At 39.1% G+C, this 12098-nt stretch overlaps 1 long non-coding RNA gene across 1 annotated transcript; it reads left to right on the forward strand.

Annotated features, from left to right (window-relative positions):
* Positions 1 to 9573: 9573 nt before the first annotated feature.
* LOC129349624 (uncharacterized) lies at positions 9574 to 11784 on the forward strand. Its single transcript, XR_008602686.1, has 2 exons — positions 9574 to 10343; positions 11290 to 11784. It is a non-coding gene; the product is annotated as an uncharacterized LOC129349624 (long non-coding RNA).
* The last annotated feature ends 314 nt before the right edge of the window (positions 11785 to 12098 follow it).

Consider the following 12098-nt stretch of genomic DNA (forward strand, 5'->3'; position numbering starts at 1 on the left):
TTTGCTGTCGCCTGACACCAAATCTTGCTCCAGGAGTGGGCCAAAGTTTTCCCTTTCTGGGAGACAAGCTGCAGATCATTCAGGATTCTATGAATCCTAATGAAGTCAGGTTCAGGAATGTTTAGGGAAGAAACTGAGGAGAGGGATGTCTGGACTATCTGGAGGCACACCATTGTGCAAAATGTCATACAGAATGGAATAAATTAGAAGGAACAAACAATAAAAAAAACAATGCCAGACCTGTCTCTGTATATGTAATTTTGGTAATCCAGCATAGGATGTATGAATGTGCCATTTGTGCTACACTTCTCCAAAACAACATACAGATGACCTTGATTTTAGTCTATCTGCATGTCCCATAAAACCATAACACCATTTTCTTAGCTCTGATATGCAAAAAAAATGAAGCTTGTCTGGTGTTTCATTGAGGATAAAGTGTATCTTAAACCATCCTACTCTGTTCTCAACACAGTCACATTGTGTACACACCACCTGTCCTCCAGTGTGTCTAGTTCCAGACATCTGGTCTCTTTGCTTTCTTTTCTTCTCCCTCTCTATTTCTGTTGGTGCCTTTTCTCAACACTGGGGGGAGATGTTCCTCTGCACAGAGTAGCAGCAGCATCAATATCATGCTGAGGATGACGGCGTTGTGCTGGGCGGCTCAGCACAGCCACAGGGAGGTGGCCCAGTCTCCTGCTGAGGGACTGACACAGACGTCCTCCGCCTCAGCAAGTTGGACAAGACGGATAGCAGCAATGCTGAGCCGATGATACAGCTACAGGTGGATGGATGGAGAGTGCAGATGGGAGGGAGACACTGTGGAGAAGAGAGAGTGAGAGAGAGAGAAATCCAGACAGAGTTGGGGAGAGAAAAACAGGACGAGGGCAGAAACACTAAGTAAGATGTGAAGAGTCAATCAGAAAGACAGATGAAGGATACAGAGGAACATGGGGGTGAAGATGGGTATAAATGGGGAAAGACATGATGGGGAGAAGAAGAAAGATGGTGATGGAGGCAGAGGAAGGGGGTGAGAGCTTAATCAAGGGAGACCAAAGGACATGAGAGACAAGAAAGGGAGAGACATGCAGGGAGGAGGACAGAAAGAGAGACAAGTTAAGTCAGGCTGTACTGTTTGAAACACACAGCGTTTTGGTGCAAGGTTATAATACAAGATAACAGAACAGGAGACGTTTAAAAAAGACAGACAACGACCCAGCCAAGGCAGGTAGAAAATGAACACGGAGTGGGGAGAGAGAGATGGACAGATAGATGAAGATGGGGAAGACAAGGAGACATAGATGGATAAATGAGGGGGTTGTAAGGGAGGGAGGGAGGAAGATGGACAAAGATTAGAGGGACAGCAACACAGCAAGGAGGGACAGGGAAGAGGAGAAATGTGGGGAGCCGAAGAGAATAACAAAAAAGGAGGACGGAGGAGGAGAAAAGTCACAAGAGAGAGTCAAGACGAAAATGTGAGATTGCCGACATGTTTCCACGGCCCCCCTGTGATTTCCAAAATACGTTTGATGTTTTTTAAGTGCGACTAGCAAGGCTCCAGTCAGACTCTGACTGGTGTTGCTATGGTTTCTGTGGCCATGCAGGCTCTCTCTGTCAGACAGCCATGTTGCAAACATTTCTTACCATAAGGCCCGCATTTAGACACCATTTCACACAAGATGGGATTAGACATAGTCTTTGAAAACATGAAGAATCCTCTCTAACACTTCAAATAATAGAAGTATGGCTGAGGATTATGCTGGAATTAGTGGACACAGAGTTTATAAAAGGCCCACATGCACCGCTACCAACATAACGCTTTACATAACAGAAGTGTAGGGAGGCCCTAAGGTGCTATGTGTAGGAGGTTCTAGTTAGCATTAGATAACTTCTTTCCCTGAACAGAAGTCTTCAGCTAGACAGGATACAGATAGCAGGGCCTGGAGCTAAAGCAGCTGGATGACCCATGTAAGGCGGCTGCATACAGAAGGGCGCTAACACGCTTTAATGACACATAAACACCCAACTTGGCCCTGAGAAACACTCTGCTGAGGTCAGGATGAATCACCATTAGTGCATCATTATACCAGAATGTCTGCATTGTCTAAAGTTAACTTACAAAATGTTGTATTCTGGTGAAGTAAAGCACTTTAGCTGAGAATAAAAAAATCCTATTGGAATTAGTTGTGCTTTTCTTAGAGCGCAATATGAGGCCACAAAAATATTCCTGCCTGTGGAATATTGACATAGTTCCTCTCCAAGTGAGTGCAGATAAAGTATCTCATTTAGATTTACTGCACTGAAAACAAACCATCTCTGGATAAGCGATAAAATGAGCTGTTAGTTTGCAGCCGTCTTATTTTATCCACCATTAACCGCTGGCTTTGTTTGGACGAAATATGGGACATTTTTCTAAAAGAGAATTTCACGCTTTCCATGAAATGCTTCCCTACCAGTTTATTACTTGATGCCATCTACTTTTTATAGACAGTGATGTCAAATAAAGAGTCTTATATTTTACAGTTGTTCCTTTATCTTAATTTTCAGCACATAAAAACAAATGGAAATTGAAGCTGTTGTTCTGTTCTGATTTGAGATTTTCTTCTCAGCATTCCATTTTATGTCTGCTTTTATTTATTGTTTTAATATGCCCCATTTATGCTGTTATGCAGAAATGTCCCCCTAAAACTCCACTGTAAAGAAATGTATAGTACAGACTTTGAAAATTTCTTTCTTCATGATTATCACCACGACAGTTGCAACTAATAATTGTTTTTAATATTGCTTGAGTTGCCCTCTCTATAAAATGTTGGCGCATATTGCAAAATATAGTAATTTCATAGAAACCAAATTGGTATCTTCATTTTCTACAGATAGTAAGTCCAAAACCATATTAGCATCTAAGAATTTGGAATTAGAGAACTTTTGGTACTATTTGCCTAATAAATGATTGAAACTAATTAATTATCAAAATTGTTGTCTTTTAACCCTCTTTTGCATTATTACTTTTATGTGAAAAAAACCTTTTGATTCACATTTCTTTTTGCTCTGTTTTTATTACTTAAAATTGTTTAAAAAATTTAATATTGAAGACATTTAAAGTCAGGTAACTGATCAATCGTTATCATGTGGAAGCAATTTTGGAAAATGGCCTAAAGTCAAAATTTTCTCTAAATATGCTATTTTTATTACAATAGATGGTCCATAGACAAACATCCATAGACAGATGGTCCAGACTGTATTTCAATTTTTTTTTCTTGAGGGGATTGTCTCCTTAAATTAAACTGTTAGTCAACTTTTGATGTCTTGTTTCATAATCTTCTCAGTGCCATGTAGCCACAGAGAAAAATTCTGCAATTCTGCAAACAGAATTTCCTGGTCATATTTTGTGATATGTGGTTGCCCCCAACAAAGTTAAAGACCCCATTTTCCCCAACTAAACAGTAAAAACTGAGCTAATCTTATTGTTGCCATGTGGTTAGTTCTCTGTAAATACATATTGTATTAACCAAATTATTGTTTTACTCAAATGGTACCTCCAGATACGTATCTAAAACTTGGCAATTCACTGAAAACAAGACATGAATGATGAGGAATACAGATAATCAGAGGAAGATTGTAAACCCAGGATGGTGCAGTTAAGTGCATTTCTACACTTGAGTCTATGCAAAATCTGCCCCACTTCATATTTCCTGGATACCACTCTATATTTATTCCAATAAATTGTGCTTACCTACAATTCAATGTAACTAAACTGAAAATTACTCTTGCTTTGTGTGTGTGTGTGTGTGTGTGTGTGTGTTTGTGGAGGTTAGCATGCAGAACCTGGTAATCACATCTCTCTACATCGTCTACACTCGTGGGCTCAGAGCCGCTGCTGGTACACAACATGCATGTGTCAGTCCATTGTGTTTGGATGCAGTCTTAAAGTGTGGATGTTAAGTAAGAATAAACAGCAGATGGAATTCGTGCAGGTGAGTGAAAACGGAGCCTCGGGGGATTTACTGTGTTATCTCAAGGGACATATAATCATATCTGACAACAAACACCTGGAGTGGTTACGGCAGTTTATAACAGAAACAAAACGACTGAAAGCTGAAAGCTGAAGAACACCAATTAAGAACCGTCATAATAACAGTAATAAAAGATAAGAAAAAAAAACCTGAACCAATGGGTGGGAATCAGAGAAGGGAAGAAAACATATCCAGTGAACCATCTTGATTCATGTTTTAGATCCATCTTTCTCTTCTCTTGTTCACCTGTTAAAAAAACAAACAGACAACATCACCACAGCAATGTTTATTGATTATTCTAAATTGATTTCTTTTACCAGTATCAGGAAATGCTAATTTGCACAATTTCTTCCTTTTTTCCCCCCGTCTTTGTGGCTCTGCAACATTCTGCTGTACAGCGTCAGAGTGGTCCTTTGTGACCATTATCTAACGATAGTAGCCAACTGTTGTCTTCAGGCAAGTCAGAGGACACTGTGGCTACAGAGACAGTGGAAACAACCATTCAGACCGTGGTGTACAAAGGGTCGTCGCCATAGTGATGGGCCAACACAGCACCCCGCAGGTACAGCAGAGCGAGTAGGCAACATGTTATATGGGTTCAGTTCTCTTGAATAGTGATCAGCACCGAACTGCGGGAGAACAGATATAAAAACCGACATTGTTATAATTGCAAATCGCCCATTAGAGGATGTGATGATTCTGCAGACACACTTGAACCTTGACACGGAGGAGAATCAAGGCACCAAAGTGACATTTGGTGATAGTTCCTCAGTGCTAGTGCTGACAGCCTCAAGATGACATTGCAGTTTACACTGCATTCAGCCTGGGAAGACTTGTCCCAGTCTCTTTTAGGGTTGAAGATAGTTTGTGCATCTTCCTCGTCTACACTTAGAGTGTGTTGTTTGAAACTCTTTAACTATGGTGTGTCTAATTTATAAATCGCTGACTATGGCTATATGCACTTATAAACTTTACCTTTCCTTGTGCAGGGGGGTTGCAAAATCTTTTCGTAGTTTTGTTCAAAGTTGGATTCTTTGTGAAAGCCCCATGCAAATGTACTTTTCCTCTGCAAGAGAATCCACTAATTGCACTGCTCTGAATTTGTTTTGGTTCAAGATGGTCTCTGTTTTAAATCTTGCTGTGCCCTAAAACTGAACTATACTGCAAGTCAACAACTAAAAAAGGCTAAGAAGGTCTGAAGATTTGCTGCATCTGGGAATAATTTTATGCAGCTTCATCACTAAAAGTGACCTTTTTACATGATATACAAATGGTTCATCGATTTTTAACAACAAAAAAATCTTATTTAGCGAAACTTTAAAAGACCCAAAAGCAATGCTAACTAAGGTCAGTGAAGAAAAGTTTAGAAGTTATACATACCTATAGTTTCAATGAATTCATATTCTCAAGTATATTTTATTGCGTAACTTTCATGACAGGACTCGTGATTGAGCCTCAGACTCTGATGTCTGGCAGTGAAGGTGCACTGTACGGACAAAGATAATCATGAAGCAATTACTGTAAGAGCACTTCATCCACTCTTATCCAGGGTGACCTGTAGTGAGCAGATAGGGGCTCTGTCTTGGGCTCAAGGACACTTCAACAGAATTCACAGCAGTTCAAGGACGTAACTTATCTTTTCTGGGAATCAAACTTGTGACCTTTGCTTTAGAGTGCCCTCCTCTGTCTGCTGAGCCACCGTGCACACACAGTTCTTTTCCTCTGCAATAGTAGGGGTTTAATATGATTTACTAAAGACCGATCTGCATGATCTTTGAAGGAAAAAAACAAGGTTAAAAATGAGAAGTTCGTGGTTAAATCAAGCCATTTTGGGACATACACTCAGTCATAGTACTAAACTCAAGAATCCATCAGAATGTAACCTTTAAATGTGACAGTGTTAAGATCATTCTCTGCTAAAAGAAATAAACGTCTGCAATAGGTGCCCTAAAGAAAAAGTGTAATGGTCAATAATAGTAATTATGTTTTCATAAGTTTTCATATCAGTTTTAGCTTTGTAGCTCTGTTTCACAACATAATTAATCACATGACACTTCACATTAACATAATCAAGACCTTAGAGTAATGTATTATAAAGAGAAACCCAACAAACCCGATGATTCCCTTTGGGCAAGTACTTTGCGACAGTTGGAAGAAAAAAGTCTCCTTTTTTAAGTAGACACCTAAGACAGAACCAGGGTCAGGGAGGGCAGCTGTCTGCTTCAACCAGCTGAGAGGATGAGAGGGGAGAGAGAATAAGGAATAGCAGAGATAAAGTCACAGATAACAAATTAGAGAACATAAACTCTGGTCAGGTTGGTCAGTCTGAAACATGCAGCTCCAGAGCCATAAATACCGGCAGAAATACCTTGTTTATACTCATTTGCAAGGAAACCTCACTAGAAAAGGCAGAACTTGAAAAAGTTGTTGACCACAATTGTAATTTAGTTTACTAGTCATGTTTAGATTTGTCAAATATGTAGACAAAAGCTTGTTTTATATGCAGTCCAATAAAGGATGAAGGCGAACTGTGAAAAATGTAGGATGTAGAGTTTCTTGATCTTGACCCACCAGAAAGGTGCCCCCACTGTGCCATCAGCCATGTTACAACTTGTCACAAACTGAGTCTAGTAAAGCCTTAGGGGGGAAGTCTGTGTCAGGTTGGTGGTGTAAGTTTTGAGGTGTGTCAGATTATGTAATGCTATCAGCTCATACCATGTAACAGAGCTGCTCTCTGCTGTAAATGAAGCAGAACAAGAACTTTGGGCCACAGGGCCAGAACTTTTATTCATTGAAAAACCTTCAAAGAGGAGTGAGAGATCATGTAATTTTTACACACTGACATTTGAGGCTATGCTTGGATGACAATATCTTGGGGACTATGACCTGGAATTTTTGCTGATATTTGTCATTAGGCCATTGATTTAGAATCTGCAATATTGGACAAACTGATGAAATAATCTCTGACTGTGGGTGAGCTGAATATGAAAAAAATAAAGCTGTCATGAAAAGTCATATCTTTGAGCAAACATTAATAAAAATAGTAATACAGGAGTCAACTAGTGATATTTTCTGAACCATATGTGGTTGCATGCTGCAATAAAACAGAGGAAAAATATTTAAATTACTCTTTTAATATGAAATATTTTGTCACAAAAATGAAAATAAAATATTTTTGTTTAACTTACATAATTAATTGAACAGGTTCCACAGGCCCTAAGGTCCTATAATCAGAGGCTATTCAGCTGTCCAATACTGATGACAAATAACAGTGAAAATTTAAAGCTTCCATTCTTAATAGTTCCAGAGATTGTCATTCAAACATAACATTTAATTTAAATGTGGGGAAAACAAAACATGCTGAAAGTGAGTAGATGCACTGTTCCCTCTAAGCTGCGCGCGTGCGCAATTGCGCACTGCTGACACGGTCTCCGCGCACAGAAAATCTGCGCTGTGAACAAAAAAAAATCCAACCTAAATTGTAAATAAAATAAATACGTAACAATTCATTCTGTGCTATTTTTCAATGTGAGTCAGTGAGTGACCGGTGACTGGCTGCTGCAGCCAATGATGTGATTCACATATGTATTCACCATAGACTGTATATAATGGTATTTACGCAGCTAATCAACGTCAGGCGTCCTTATGTGCAGCCACTGTTGTTGTCATAGATATGAATGAGTAGATAGGACATGCCCCTTTGAGCTGCGTACTACAAGCTAGTGGGGGCAAAGTTTCAGTGCATTCCGTTGATGTAGACAGCTTGAAAACGGAAACAAGTATGCCGGCTAGGGTTGCCACTAGGGTTGCCACCCGTCCCTTAAAATACAGAATCGTCCTTTATTTGACAATTAATTGTTGCGTCCCGTATTGAATCAATACGGGACGCAAATTGTTCCGTATTTTCATAAACGCCCCGTATACGTCTGTCAGACACTCATCAAAACTGCATAAGGAACAAAATAAAACACAGGAAATACTAAGGGCAGCCAATTTAAACTTCGTAGGACCCACGTAGCGAGGACCCGATGCGAGGTCCAGCAGATCACGCTGCACCCGCGTATTTAAAAATGTTTACACCCGAAACTCCACCACGTCCGCAGAAGCAAAAACGTTTGCAAAATTACCGACGTGAGTGGGAAGAGAGAAACCCCTGGCAATGAGAACAAGGCAAACTGTGTTTTCTGTTGCTCATGGACTGGCTGAAGTAAAGCAGCATCAGGAGACCAACATGTAAGAAACATGAGACCAGAGAGAACCCAACCAGCAGGTCACAGTTTATCATCCCCCAGTCATCTCCTGAAGTCCATACGGTAAGGGACATCAGTATATGGTTGTGAATTTAACAGAGGATGCTTATAATCATGCTGATGTGGTCATAGACTCTACAGTATTTTAGTTACTCAATAAGTGCTTAAGTTGTTTAGTATTTTTTAATGCCTTTTAGTTTTTAATAAACGTTTATATAATGGCCAATATGTAATCAATAAATGGCCTTTGCCTATCTAAAGAAAAACTCAGAACTCTGATATGCTAACAGCACTAAATAAATCAACAAATACATGCATACACACATAAATAAGTTAATACATTAACTGTTTTAAGATTTACATTTAGATGAAAAAAATGTCTGTAGAGGATTTCTTTGTCCAGTATTCTGCATTCAGTTGTTTATGTTTTTGCAGGATACAGTATTGCACACTGGTTGCTCATTACATTTTATTTCATTAGTCTGGTTTCACAGTTTAAAATGATGCCACTTCTGTTCAGGCAGAACCTGTGGTCATAAAACAATACAAAATTCTTACTTTCGTGTTAATAAAGCACTTAAAGCTTTAAGTATGGCTAAAAGCTTTTTTCAAAATTGAATATATCACTCCTTGGGTGGTAGTGGCCCCGGGTTCAGTAAAGTTGGAAAGATATTCACAGATTCAGACTTCTGACATCAATAACTCGTTAGATATAGGTTATCAAAACATAAACAATGCCTCTTTTCCATCGTTGTAAGGCAGACAATGTGCTACAAGCCCAGTTTTATCAACAGTAGCTGTCTTTCAAGCTGCACAAATAACATTGATGTCTATATGCAGCCGACTGTGTGACGAATGCACAGGAACTGTCTGCAAAACCGCTGCAACAGCAAAGAGAGACACAAAAATTCAATAACCTAAATCTTGTACTCTGTAGTGTCACCAAAATCACTGCAGCCTTCAACTGGCTCCTGTTGACACCAATGTTATTCCTGCAACTTGAAAGACAGCTACTGTTGATAAAACTGGGCTTGTAGCACATTGTCTGCCTTGCAACGATGGGAAAGAGGCACCGTTTATGTTTTGACAACATATATCTAATGAGTTATTGATGCCGGAAGTCTGAATCTGTGAATATCTTTCCAACTTTACTGAACTGTGGCCCCGAGGACCGTGGTGGGCGTCCTTTATTTTCATTTCTGAAAGGTGGCAACCCTAATGCCGTCTCACTGTGCTGCATACAATTGCACACTGCGTCGTACGACTGAGACAAGGAAACTTGGAATGACTTTTCATAGGTAAGAATAGTTTTTGGCTCTTTTTCCAGTATTAAATCTTGTTGAGCACTTCCAGTCTATGAGAGCTAACTAGTTAGCCACTAGCAAAACACTAAGGCAAGCTAGCAGCTTGACAACCAAATACCAGACGATTAATAGTAGCTGTAGTACAGTTGTACAAGCAGTAGTAGTAATACTAAAAGTACAAGCATAAGTAGTAGTATAAACAGCTGTTAGAGTCGTAGAAGTAGTATCAGCATTTGTAATAGTATTACAAGTTGTAGTAGCAGTGCCAGTATCAGCAGCAGTAGTGTACTACTACTACTACTAGTAGTAGTCACATTGCTATTACTACCACCAATACTACCAATAGTAGTTATAAAGTTTAACTCATGTATATCCAGATTACCATCTATGTTCTTCCTCCAAACCCATTTTATGATTGGGATTACAGGCAGTTCTTTAGGACTGCTCTCAAATAATTGAAATGTTACTAAACAAGGTTATACTTATCAAATTAAATAGCTCTGGTCTCCAGTATATTGGCGAATTCGGTTCTTTGTACTTAATTTATTAGCATGATTTCTTTTTAATATGTTGTGTACAGACTTAATTACTTCTCTGTCTACTTTTCTTACTCCATGTAGGTTTCCCAGAGACTATGGGTTGAGGAGGAAGTGGAAGTTTGTCGGCTTAGACCTGGTGTCATTCCATCAGTGTTAAACTTCCCGGCTCATCTTGGAAGAGTACGTGCCAGAAAGACCACGACCAAGCAGCCTTGAGATCTTAGGCAGCGTCTCCCTGAGGTGGGTGTCGGCGGTGTTCACGGTCAGGTCTGTGGTAATCCCGTCAAAAAACAAAACAGAAAAAAATCTAGATTATAACTCAACATGTAACCAAAGCACCCTGTGTATATCGCCATAGTATAGGATGTAGTTCAGAAAATGTCAAAGTATAGTATGCTTTACTCAAGAATAACATAGTATGGCCTGTAGTTCATAGTACAGCATGTTGGCAAGAAAAAAAAACAAAACATAGATTATTATGTGGTTCAAAAAGCGCAAAGTGATAGGATGTTGCCTAAAATTGTCATGTATGATATGTGGTTCAAAAAATGTCATAGTGCAGTATATTGTCAAAATAGTATGTAATTCAAGAAAACATCAGAGTATAATATGTCATCTAAAAAATGCCATAGAATAATAATTTCATTGCACAAGTAAAAGTATAGTAACTTTTAAAACTGTTTGAATTCTTATATGTTGCTAAAAAAAACAAAAAAAACCTAAACAAACTAACAAAAAAAGTCACAGTAATATGTCAATTAAAAAAGCCTATAGTATAGCGTGTCGCCCAACAAACATCATAGTATAGCATGTCGCTCTAAAAACGTCACAGTATAACCTTTAGTCCACAGCTGTCAGTAGGTGAGGAGCAACACAAAAACAGTCCAAACGCTGGTTTCCAGAGGGTTAGACGAGTATTTATTTGAAAGAGTAAGTTTACAACAACACAACATGTGAGGGGTTTAAAAACAAATGGGTGTTAGTAAAATAAAAATAAATAAACAGAACTAAACGTGAGCTTCATGTTGACATTGATGGGCATTCCAACCAGGAACAAAGTAAAAGATAATCAATACGAAAAAAAACTCTTCCTGTTCACCTCTTAAAACCCAAAAACACACCGCAGTAGCACCCTAAACTAAAACTACCAATGGGTTTCCTGTTTTCCTTTCTGAACAAGTCAAAGGTTCCTCTCTATCTCCCCACACATCCACCAACCACTGGAACACATCTGCAAAGTTCTGCCAGACCAGCTCAGCTTCCCCTCAGAAGAAGTGCAGCCACCTGCCAGATGAAGGAGCCTTTTGAGAGGCAGCTGGCATCGTGATTGGACTGTACTTTGGTCTGTTCCAATCCAGCTTCAGCTCCAGAGACGGCAGGCGGGACGAGTCAACGGAGGCCGGGTGGACGAAGGCATGCAGCTGAGTACAATCTAGAAAACAACAGAGGAGGAGTGCAGGGCCAGAACAAACAGAGTAGCATCGTATGTCTCTTAGAAAACATCATAGTATAGCCTTTGGTATGAAAAAACGCCATCATATACATCGTATATTGTACAAATAACAAGTCAAAGGAAAGAGACATACATTGTAGAATTGTAGTAATTGTGGGCTGACTGATTTACTGATTATCAGTATTTTATTTTTTACTGATTTATGGTAATAAATACATTTAAAAATGGCGCTGCTTTGGCTCTGAACCTTTATCTACCTGTGGTCGCTCTGTCTTCTGGAGTGATTTGATTGGTTATACGTCACGAATAAAACTCCTTTAACTTAACATCTGTAAACAAAACAAAAACGTATCAACAAAGTTTTCTGTTAGAGTTTGTGTTCTTCTAAGTTTAACTCAAGATTTTAAATACTTTCATTTACTGCAAATGAATATCTACTCCAAATGTCTCACTAATAATCATTATCCGCCTTAAAAACCCACAAAACACCCCTCTATACTCGACGAAACTTAGTACAGTCTGGTTCCCCCTTCTATAAATTT

This window comes from Amphiprion ocellaris, chromosome 9, assembly GCF_022539595.1.
Source record: "Amphiprion ocellaris isolate individual 3 ecotype Okinawa chromosome 9, ASM2253959v1, whole genome shotgun sequence".
Lineage (NCBI taxonomy): Eukaryota > Metazoa > Chordata > Actinopteri > Pomacentridae > Amphiprion > Amphiprion ocellaris.